General features: G+C 51.4%; 1 long non-coding RNA gene and 1 pseudogene across 1 annotated transcript; one reads left to right on the plus strand and one right to left on the minus strand.

Moving 5' to 3' along the window:
• Positions 1–573: 573 nt before the first annotated feature.
• Positions 574–5,516, minus strand: LOC144592442 (uncharacterized). The gene is made up of 5 exons (XR_013547126.1): positions 5,353–5,516; positions 2,874–2,948; positions 2,620–2,753; positions 2,430–2,514; positions 574–1,671 (listed from the first exon to the last, which is right to left on the minus strand). It is a non-coding gene; the product is annotated as an uncharacterized LOC144592442 (long non-coding RNA).
• Positions 5,517–7,369: 1,853 nt separating this feature from the next.
• Positions 7,370–9,938, plus strand: LOC144592443 (galactosylceramide sulfotransferase-like; annotated as a pseudogene).
• Positions 9,939–11,072: the final 1,134 nt, after the last annotated feature.

The raw sequence follows: 11,072 nt of genomic DNA on the forward strand, positions 1-11,072 counted from the left end.
TGATGGAGGCAACAAAACTTCCACTCTCTTCCCCACGCCCACGGACAGACAGCTCGTCCCCGACCGACCCGCACAGTCCCCGCAAGGGGATGGAAGTCCCCGCGACCAAGCCTTGCGCAGCTAAGTCCCGTGGCCGAGCCGCACCGGGCGATGTTAAGTCCCGCGGCCGAGCCGCACCAGCGATGAAAAGTCCCGCGGCCGAGCGGCACCGGGCGATGTAAAGTCCCGCGGCCGAGCCGCACCGGGCGATGTTAAGTCCCGCGGCCGAGCTGCACCGGGCACTGTTAAGTCCAGCGGCCAAGCCGCACCAGCGATGTAAAGTCCCGCGGCCGAGCCGCACCGGGCAATGAAAAGTCCCGCGGCCGAGCCGCACCGGGCACTGTTAAGTCCAGTGGCCAAGCCGCACCGGGCGATGTAAAGTCCAGCGGCCGAGCCGCACCGGGCGATGTTAGGCCCCGCAGCCGAGCCGCACCCTGCGCCGTGAGGAAGAGAAAAGTTTCCCCCACCCCCCCACCCACACCACCACCCCCCACACCACCACCCCCCCCCCCCCCCACACATACACAACCAAAAAAAAATACAAAAACCATCCCAACACCGACACACAACAAAAAAAAGGAAAAAAGACGAACAGACTGCTAGCGAGCCGCAGCCGTTAGGCGCCGCCACTTCCGTTGAAAGAACTTGGACTGTTTCCGATGGAGCAACCTGATAGAAGTATATAAGTTTCTGAATGGCACAGATAGGGTAGAGGATGCAAATGTCCAATACTAGAGGGCATAGGTTTAAGGTGGGAGGACAAAAAAGTTAAGAGATTTATGAAACGAGATTTCTTTACACAGAAGGTATTTATTTCACAAAATGCTGGAGTAACTCAGCAGGTCAGGCAGCATCTCAGGAGAGAAGGAATGGGTGACGTTTCGGGTCGAGACCCTTCTTCAGACTGATGTCAGGGGGGCGGGACAAAGGAAGGATATAGGTGGAGACAGGAAGATAGAGAGAGAACTGGGAAGGGGGAGGGGAAGAGAGGGACAGAGGAACTATCTAAAGTTGGAGAAGTCAATGTTCATACCGCTGGGCTGTAAGCTGCCCAAGTGAAATCTGTCCCTCTCTAGGCATGTGGCTCATTGTATCACAGAGCAGACTCACTCCGATACTCCTGGTCATGCACTAATTTCCAAAAAGTTCATTTTCAGCTTTTTAAAAATCTTTCACTTGAATTCTCAGGTTACAACCATATAATTCACTTCGTAAGGTCATCAAATCTAGATGTGATACTCTGAAGGTTATCTAGCTGACAATCTGTATTATACCACCCCTCCCAACCCTTCCAAATTTGGCGGAAAGTTTCCGCTTTGTTATTTCATTTCCACCATTCCAATTTCGCCTCACATTTTTCCGCAAAACATTCGGTAATTGCAATTTATCAATTCGGCCGCTAGAGTTTGCTAGAGGTTCCGTGAGAAATCCCCGCCCCCTGGAAGTCTCCCCGAAAACGTGGCACCCAGGCTGGGTAAGGCAGCAAATCTCGACCTCATCGGGACTTCCATGGCCGATCGGTGGGTTGAATTTGCGGCCGGGGCTCTGGGGCCGGGGCGCTGGCCCAGCTGGAGCCAGCACATCTATCCTCATAGCCAACTTCCTTGGCCGACTGGATAAACCAGCAAAGCTCTGGAACCAAGAGTGACAGAAAATCAGTAGTGGAACTGTAATGAGTAAATATTAAATTTAAGTGCAAGATTATATAACTATATTAATTAATTAAGACGGGGTAAAAATATAAAACACAGCAGAAAAGCCAATTACTACCTTTTTGGGCTGATTATGAATTAATGTTCAAATTTACTTCAATAAGTACTTCCGTATGCTTAGTCGAGTCGCATATATCAACTCTTTCTTCATAACTTATGACCATTGCTCTTTTAATCAATACCAAGAGAATTGGGATGTGTAAGGAAAAAGCAAAATAGAAAAAACAAAACAAAACAATATTTTCTTTGTGTTGCAAAAAGTATCTCTGATCAATAACCTTTCTATAAAAAGCAGAATACAGTTATGATAGGCCTGACATTGTACATGAAGTCCAAGAATTACAGATTGTTGGATATAATAGTCGATTTTCACACATGAATGTCGTGCAATGCATATGCACATTTGGCATGCATACTTTCTTATTGCTGAAAAATTGCATTACGCGCCATATTATGAATTTTGATGTAAAATTCTGAATTTTGGACATCAAAATTATGAATTTGTAAAATCAAATGTTGGGAGGTCTGTTATAGGAATAAAACTTCCAGTCACTTAAGTTTGCTCCAACATTCAATTGACTATGGTTTGTCCCAACTCTCTCCACCCCCAAGTGCTTTGAGATCGCTGCGTTTCTCCAATTTATGCATTCTTGCACATATCCAATTTTGATAACTCACCACTGGCTTTTCCTTTCCAGGCTTGCACTGAAACTGGATGCTCCTCTATCTTCAGGAGTTTCCAACAGAGGTGAAAATCAATAACCTGTGAAAACAGAAATGGGAAATGCTGAGTGGAGGACGTTGGTGACTTTTTTTCAATAAAATAAACATTACATGTATTCAAACAATCGAACATTTGCAAATTTACCTTTGTGCTCCCTATAATCTTGACAGAAGGTAAGAGAAACCCTCCAGAAAGAGCATATGCAGCCATTTACACCATTTGTCCATTTGGCTTCCACTGAAGCTTTGTGGCAAGAAATCAAGAGACCTCACCTTCCACTACAACAGAAAATGTCTTTCAGCACAAGTATGTTTACTGTTTGGTGAATCTAAACATAATAATGTTGAAAGTTCAGAAGCCTTATGTGATAAAAATATTTTAATGAATGGAAATATTACTTATCCTGCTGTAAGTGATGATCAGGAATGTCACTGTTGATTGTCATACATTGGGAGCTGAGATGATATCAAAGACTGAGGGCAAAACATGATTTATTTATCAATGCAATCACAATATAGAGTAAGGATATAAATATAAATATAAGATAGAATATAAATAAAGTTAAAATAAAGTTTATAAATATATCTGCATGAGTACATTTTACAAGTCAAAGTGCTAACCCATTAAGTTCTAGACAAGATGCATAGTGCTGTTAGCCCACCCTATATGACCATTTAGTTATTTCTATGGGGTTTTTTTGTGGTTTATCTGTGCCTTTTTTGTCAAGATATAATGGCAGACAGTTGCTGGCAGCTCTGTATATCAAGAAGCAAGGGAAAATATTGATTTAATTATCATTGAAGAAATTGAAACCCAGATCATCAGGATTCAAAAGGGAAGCCATGCCAAAAGGTGGGGCTTGAAATTAAGCCAAGGTTTTATTGTTCTCTTACTGTATCTCCAGACCAGCTGAGCCCATCGTCCCTGTTATTTCCATTGATCTCACAGAAGAGATTGTGCGAGGCACATAAAATCTGAAGAGTCATTTTGTGGTCCAAAGAATCAAAGAGAGGTCACAACATGAAAGAATGCCTTCAGCCCATCAAGGTCATGCCAACGCGATGCAATGGCAATCCAGTCAAGACCCTTCTTCAGTCTGTTCCAGCATTTTCTGTCTATCTTCGATTTAAACCAGCATCTGCAGTTCCTTCCTACACACTAGCAATCCAGATGGACCCAGATAAGTGGGTCCGTCCTTAATTATCCATCTTGGTAACAAGGAACACATATCAATCTGAAGAAGGGTTTCAACCTGAACCATCACCTGTTCCTTTCCCCCAGAGATGCTGCTTGACCCGCTGAGTTACTCCAGCATTTTGTGTCTATCTTAGACGCAAACTGGCATCTGCAGTTCCTTCTTACACATATCACTCAGGCTGCTGTTCATTGACTACAGCTCAGTGTTCAACACTATCATCCTCTCCAACTCATCACCAAGCTCCAAGACCTGGATCTCTGTTCTCTTTACAGCTGGATTCTTGACTTCCTCATCGGCAAGCCTCAATCAGTATGGATTGGTAACAACATGTCCTTCTCTTTACCAGTGAGCTGAGTCCTCTGATCTTCACTCCTTATTGTGTGGCTCAGCACATTTCCAATGCTTTCTACACTTATCCATGACACCATTGCTGGTGGCCGAATCACAGATGATGAGTCAGACTAATGCAGATAGGATATCTGATTGAGTGGCGCTGCAACAATAACCTCTCGCTCAATGTCAACAAAACCAAAGGACTAGTTAGTGAGTTCAGAACAGGGAAATTGGGAGACTACGTGCCAGTTGGCCTTGGAGAGAGTTGGTCTTGGAGAGAGTCTGAACCCTTTTCAGTTTAACCACATCCTTTCTGGTGCTAGGCAATCAGAATTGCACACGATAAGGATGGTCTCATCAACAACTTATATAGCTGTAATATTACATTCCAACCCCTGTACTCAGTACCATGACCGATGAAGGCAAGTGTGCCAAACACTTTCTTTACCACTCTATCCATCTGCATCGCCCCTTTCAGGGAACTATGTACCTACACTCTGGGCCCCCGTTGCTGAATAACAAAGTCCACAACTGTGGCCAGTCTCTACCACACTCTTCTATTGCATTCACATCCTTCCTGTTGTGTGGAGACGAGAACTACACACAATGCACCGTCAAATTACAGCAGGACGCAGAGAGTGACCGTGCACAGTTCTGCTCATCTCATTTTTGGAAGAACACACCCCAATATTGGGAGGATATTGGGAGAGATCAATGGGGCTAATTCCAGCGACAGAAGAAGTCGGCTCAACCACCTTCAGAGTTTGAGAGAACAAGGGAACGATCTAATGGCAACAGTTTAGACGCTGAGGGGCCGTGACAGGGAGATGTGGAGGCCTTCCTGTTGGCAGGAGTGTCTGGATAAAGGGGGGGTGTGGTCATGAAATAAAGGGCGAGGGGGTCTTCAAATCCAGAGGTTAGGCGAGAATCCTTCCCAGAGAGAGGTGAATGTCTGGAATTCACGAAGGGAGGGGGGCCGGATAACTGTGGTGGGAGGGAGGTTGTTAAAGAGGAGGGTTGTTTTAGACGACGAGCGGAAAGATTGAGGGAAACTGTCAGAGAAGAGGAGTCGTGGGAAAGACAGTAATGTCTAATGAATATGCGGGTAGGATAGGGAGAAGGGCAGAACGGCCTTCTCCCGTCCCTCTCCAGAGGTCAGTTCTGTGCGGGGACAGAGGGGCCCATTTGGAATGGGGCCTGCCTGAATGAACTCCCACCGGAACTGTTTAATTTAGTTTACAGATACAGCACAGAAACAGGCCTTTCTGCCCACCGGGTCCTTGCTGACCAATGATCCCGACACACTAACACTATCCTACACACATTTTACTGAAGCCTAATTTTACCTGTGCATCTTTGGAGTTGGGAGGAAACCGGAGCTCCCGAAGAAAACCCTCGTGGTCACGGGGAGAACGTACAATCACCATACAGACAGCACCCGTAGTCAGGATCAAATCCGAGTCTCTGGCAATTCTACCACTGTGCCCGTGCTCTTTATAATGGTGCTTCCTCTTTGCCTCTCCCCCCTCACTCACTCACTCCCTCCCTCCCTCCTGTGGCACTCACTTCTTGCCATTTTCGCACACCTGGTGCTGTCTATCTACCCCCTTCCTATCTCTCTCTCCTCCCCGCCCTACCCTGGCACTGCCTCCTCACCTTCCCCTCCCATCTCGCTCCCTCCTCCCTGCTCCACCCTCTCCCTGCACTCCCTCTTTGCAATTCTCTCACATCTTGTTCCTCTCTCCCTGACCCCCCCCCCCCCCCCACCCTCCTTCTGAGGCTCCCTCCACACCTTCCCCTCCCATCTCATTTTCCCTTCCCCACCCCGGTCCCCTTCCTCTCCTATCTCGCTCCCCCTCCACTCTCTCCCGCCATCTTCTTCGCCCTCCCCTCCCATATCACTCCCCACAGCCTGCCCCCTTCCCTGATGCTCCCTCTTTACCATCCCCTCCCTTGTCCCCCGCCACACTCTCTTCTGACACTCTCTTCTCACTGTCCCCTTCCATCTCCCTCACACTCTCCTGCCACTCCCTCCTCGCCGTCCCATCCCGTCTCCCTCCCCCCCCCCCACCCCTCCCCTCCCCACCCTGCTGCTACGGTGCTCCCTTGTCTGCCCCCGTGTTTGTGACGCCTCCCTTGTCCAGTTGTCCCCAGATCCCCCTGCCTCTCCTGCAGTCAGGGCTGCATAGATTCAGCCCACAAACCCAGCCCCCCTGCCCATGATGCATTGCTCCACCCACATTGCATCATCCCACCCAAGATCCCCTGCTCCTGCCACATGCTGGATTCTCAGTCCTGCAGGTGAGATTCGTGCAATTCTCAGGATCATTCCTCCAATCCGACTCTTCCCTAAATACCTCCCTCCAATTTGACTTCTTCTGAACTGCCTCCTCACATCTGAAACTTCCAAAATCCCTCTTTCCGATCCAATTTCCTGAAATCCCTCCTCTGATCCGACATTTCCCAAAATCCCTCCCTCTGAACTGACACATTTCCCTGAAATCCCTCGTCCATATCGACGACCTCTGAAATCCCTCCTGCGATCCAATTCCTCCTGAGATCCCTTCCTCCAAAGTGACTCCTCTCAAAATCCCTCCCTGCAATCAAGCTTCCCAAAATATCCCCCTTCTGATCCACTGCTTCCTGAAATTCCCTTTTCCGAGCCGATTCCACCAGAGATCCCTACTCCCAAGCCGACTCCTCTGTTCCTCTTCCTCTCAAAATCCCTCCTGGTATTTCAATAACTCCTGAAACCCCTCCTTCCGATCCATTGCTTCCGGAAACATCGCTCTGGCTCCCCATATATCCTTCTGTGATCCTACATTTCCCAAAATACCTCCATTCCGACAGTTCCTGAATCTCTCCTCCAATCTGACACTTCCTAAAAACCACACTGCAATCCAACACTTCCAAAATCCATCTGTTCGATCTGACTCTTCCCAAAATCCCTCATCTGATCCAATCTCTCCGGAGATCCCTCCTTCCAATCCGACATGTTCCGAAATCTCAAGTCTGAACCAACATTTCTCGAAATCCCTCCTCCAAACCAACGATTCCTAAAATCTATACCTCTGAACTGACTTCTCCCAAAACCTCACCCCCTGGTCTAATTCCTCCCAAAATCCTTCCCTCAGATCTGCTTTCTGAAAATCCCAACATCCGCAAATCCAACCTCGAAATTAAGTCTGAAGATGGGTCTCAACCTGAAATGTCAGCTATCCATGTTCTCCAGAGATACTGGACTGACCTGCAATTACCCCAGCACTTAGTGTCCTTTCCCAATATTATTGCTTGAACAGGGTTCAAGTGGCACTTTTCTGAGGTAATTCCCTGCTTTCCACATCCATCTCCTCCAGGGAGAAGATGCAGTTTCGGGAATACTTCATGCGTAGTTGGAAGCAAATGCATCGAGGGTTACTGAGTGTCGTAATCGCGATGTCCTTGTTTATCATCTCGTACACACTCTACAATGCTCGGTGAGTGTAGAAGGGGGTTACAGAGATAGGGAGGTATGCAGGGCTCCAGGAGCCGTCACTGAGATCAGAACGGATGTAGGAGCCAGAGTGAGTGGCAGAGATAGGGGGAGATGTAGGGGCCAGAGGGGGTTTACAGAGATAGGGGGAAGTGTAGAGGCTGAAAGGGGTTAAAGGGAAAGGGGAGGGAGTAGGAGCAAGAAGGGGTTCTAGAGATAGGCTGGCTGTGTGGGCCGAAGGGAATTGCAGAAATATGGTGTAATGACCAGAGGGGGCGTTGGGAGATGTCAGGCTGGTGGGGACTACAGAGATAGGGAGGGGCATAAGGGGGGTCACAGTGATAGTGTCGACAGATTTTTAGAGAGAGAGAGAGAGAGAGAGAGAGAGAGAGAGAGAAGAGAGAGGGAGAGGGAGAGAGGAGAGGAGAGGGAGGGAGGGAGGGGAGAGAGGGAGGGAGGGAGAGAAAGAGAGAGAGAGGGGGAGGGGGAGGGGGAGGGAGAGGGGGAGGGGGGGGAAGGAGAGGGGAGGGAGGGGAGGGAGGGAGGGAGGGAGGGAGGGAGGGAAAGAGAGAGAGAGGGGGAGGGGGAGGGGGAGGGGGGAGGGGGAGGGGGAGGGGGGAGGGGGAGGGGGAGGGGGAGGGGAGGGGGAGGGAGGAGGGAGAGGGGGAGGGGGGAGGGGAGACTGGGAGGGAGGGAGAGGGCGAGGGAGGGAGGGGGGGTGGGAGGGAGGGAGGGAGGGAGAGGGGGAGGGATGGAGGGAGGGAGGAGGGAGGGAGGGAGGGAGGGAGGGAGGGAGGGAGGGAGGGAGGGAGGGAGGGAGGGAGGGAGGGAGGGAGGGAGGGAGGGAGGGAGGAGGGAAAGAGAGCGAGAGGGGGAGGGGGAGGGGGAGGGGGAGGGGAGGGGGAGGGGAGGGAGGGAGAGGGGGAGGGGGGGGAGACTGGGAGGGAGGGAGAGGGCGAGGGAGGGAGGGGGTGGGAGGGAGGGAGGGAGGGAGAGGGGGAGGGATGGAGGGAGGGAGGGAGGGAGGGAGGGAGGGAGGGAGGGAGGGAGGGAGGGAGGGAGGAGGGAGGGAGGGAGGGAGGGAGGGGGAGGAGGGAGGGAGGGAGGGAGGGAGGGAGAGGGGGAGGGAGGGAGAGGGGGAGAGGGAGAGAAGGAGGGAGGGAGGGAGAGAAAGAGGGAGGGAGGGGTGTTTAGGGACCATGAAGGATTACAGAGATAGGGAGGGAGTCTGTTCCTTCCTAATGATATATTTTTATTCTCCCTCTCCTCTCTCTCACTCTCTGTTCCCTCATTCCCACAATCTCTCTCCCTGACACCCCTCCACAGTGGCTCCCCCTCCCACCTCCTGTGCCCGACTGGCCCCCCCACCTTTGTCGGATGCCCCTTCACCCCCACTTGCTCACCCCGCTGGGACCTCCTCTTCCTCAAGACGCACAAGACGGCAGCAGCACCGTGCTCAACATGCTCTTCCGCTACGGCGAGCTCCACGGACTGAGCTTCGCCTTCCCACCGGCGGCCGCAGCGACTTCGCCTACCCGGCCCCCTTCTCCCGCCGCGCCGTGGCTGGGAACCCTGCCATCTCCTGCTACAATGTGGTGGCCAGCCACATGCGCTTCCAGCCGAGGAGGCGGGCCGTCTCCTGCCCTGGAACGAGTCTACTTCACCCTCCTCCGGCACCCCGCCCGCCTCTTCGAGTCCAGCTTCCACTACTACGGCCCCAGCATCCCCCTGACCTGGCACCTGCCCGGCCCAGACAAGATGGACGCCTTCCTGCGCAGGCCTCGGGCCTACTATAAGCCCCAGGCCTTCAATGCTCACTACCTGCGCAACCTCCAGTTCTTCGACCTGGGCCAAGACAAGGACATGGAACCCGGCCACCCGGCCCTGCCGGGCATCCTCCATTCCCTGGAGGAGAGCTTCTCCCTGGTCATGCTGACCGAGTACTTCGACGAATCCCTGGTGCTCCTGAAGGACCTCTTGTGCTGGGACCTGGAGGACGTGCTGTACTTCCCCCTCAACATGCGGGATCCCGCCCGTACTCCCCCCGCCTTGAGCCCGGCCGCAGAGAGGTCGGCCCTCACCTGGAACCGGCTGGACGCCCAACTCTACGCCCACTTCAACCGTACCTTCTGGCGCAAGGTCGACACGTTCGGGCGCTGGCGGATGGCGTGGGAGGTGGCAGAGCTGCGCAGGGCCAATGCCATGATGGCGGAGGCCTGCCTGGAAGGAGGAGGTCCAGTGAAGGCAGGGCAGGTGAGGGATCCCTCCCTGAGGCCCTGGCAGCCGGCTGGAGGCGCGGGCACCATCATGGGCTACAACCTCAAGCCTGGCTTGGAGGAGGCCTACCAGGATATCTGCCGGGCCATGCTGACCCCTGAAATGCAGTACATGTCCAAACTGGGTGCAAATCTCTGGCGTGTCAAAGCCTGGTCCATCCTGCGAGGGGTTCTGGGATGGTAGAATGAAGGGTGGAAGGAGGGGGTCGAAGCTACGCATTTGGACCTCCTCCGCCTACTTCCCAGGCCTCGTTGCCATGGGGACAGGAGTAGGCCGGAGAGTGGCAGGCCTGAGTGAGGGGGGGGGGGGGGTGGCTGAAGGGCCTCGTCCTTTCCTCCTTGTGATAGACTGGGGAGAGGGGGAGGCTGAGCTTTCTCCTCTTCTCCCCCTGCTATCTTTCTCTACCACTACCACCCTTTAAAAACTCCGGCACCTAACTCCACACCGAAAATGATTTGTTTATAGTTGGCACTCTTTGTTTCCAGAAGTTGGTGAGTGTCTACCCTCAGGGATGAGGTTGGGGAGAGGAAAGCAAGGGAGTTTATGGGGATAAATAATTCTAGGAATCTATGCCTAATTCTTAAGCATCCCCCTCTCCCCCTTCCTCCAAAAGCCTGTTCACTTGATGTTTGACTGGGCTCACGCAGAGTACAATTACATCCCATCTTTGGAGTTGTAGAGCTTGTGATTGTCATTAGAGCTGCAGCCATCTTCTTTGAATCTCCCAGCATTTACAGTCTTTCCAATATTTGATAGGGCCCACTTTCCTGCAGTCCCTTTAAATTCACCGGGATCCTGTTTCCAACACTCCATTTAAACTCACCAGAACCCTACTTCCCACTTCCTTTGAACTCATTGGGATCCTGTTTCCCGCTCCCGTTAAACTCACCGGGACCCCACCAGAGGAAGGTGTTGAGGCATGATAATTGCAATGATGGATTTGTAGGGACTGTAAATAGGGAGAGGAGAAGGAGGAAAGAGGTATACAGTGCTGGAAATGTGAAGGACTGAATACTGCTGTTTCTGAAATAAAAGAGAAAGTTGGAATTAGATTCTTTTCAATGGATTTTTGTACTTTATTATTTCATGCGGATTTGTATTTTCTACCACCACTTAAGTCACCATGCTCCTTTCCCCTCCTCCATACACTCACCTCCCAGCTCCAAGAACATAATTTCCTTTTTTATCCCTCATTCTCCTCCCCACTGTCTCCTTCCACCCATATCCCACACTCCGGTTCTACATTGCATTCCTCTTTTTGTCACTTATTCCACCTCTCTGCCAATCAGCCCTCCTACCTTATCTACCTATCACTTG

Source organism: Rhinoraja longicauda, chromosome 3 (genome assembly GCF_053455715.1).
Source record: "Rhinoraja longicauda isolate Sanriku21f chromosome 3, sRhiLon1.1, whole genome shotgun sequence".
NCBI lineage: Eukaryota > Metazoa > Chordata > Chondrichthyes > Rajiformes > Arhynchobatidae > Rhinoraja > Rhinoraja longicauda.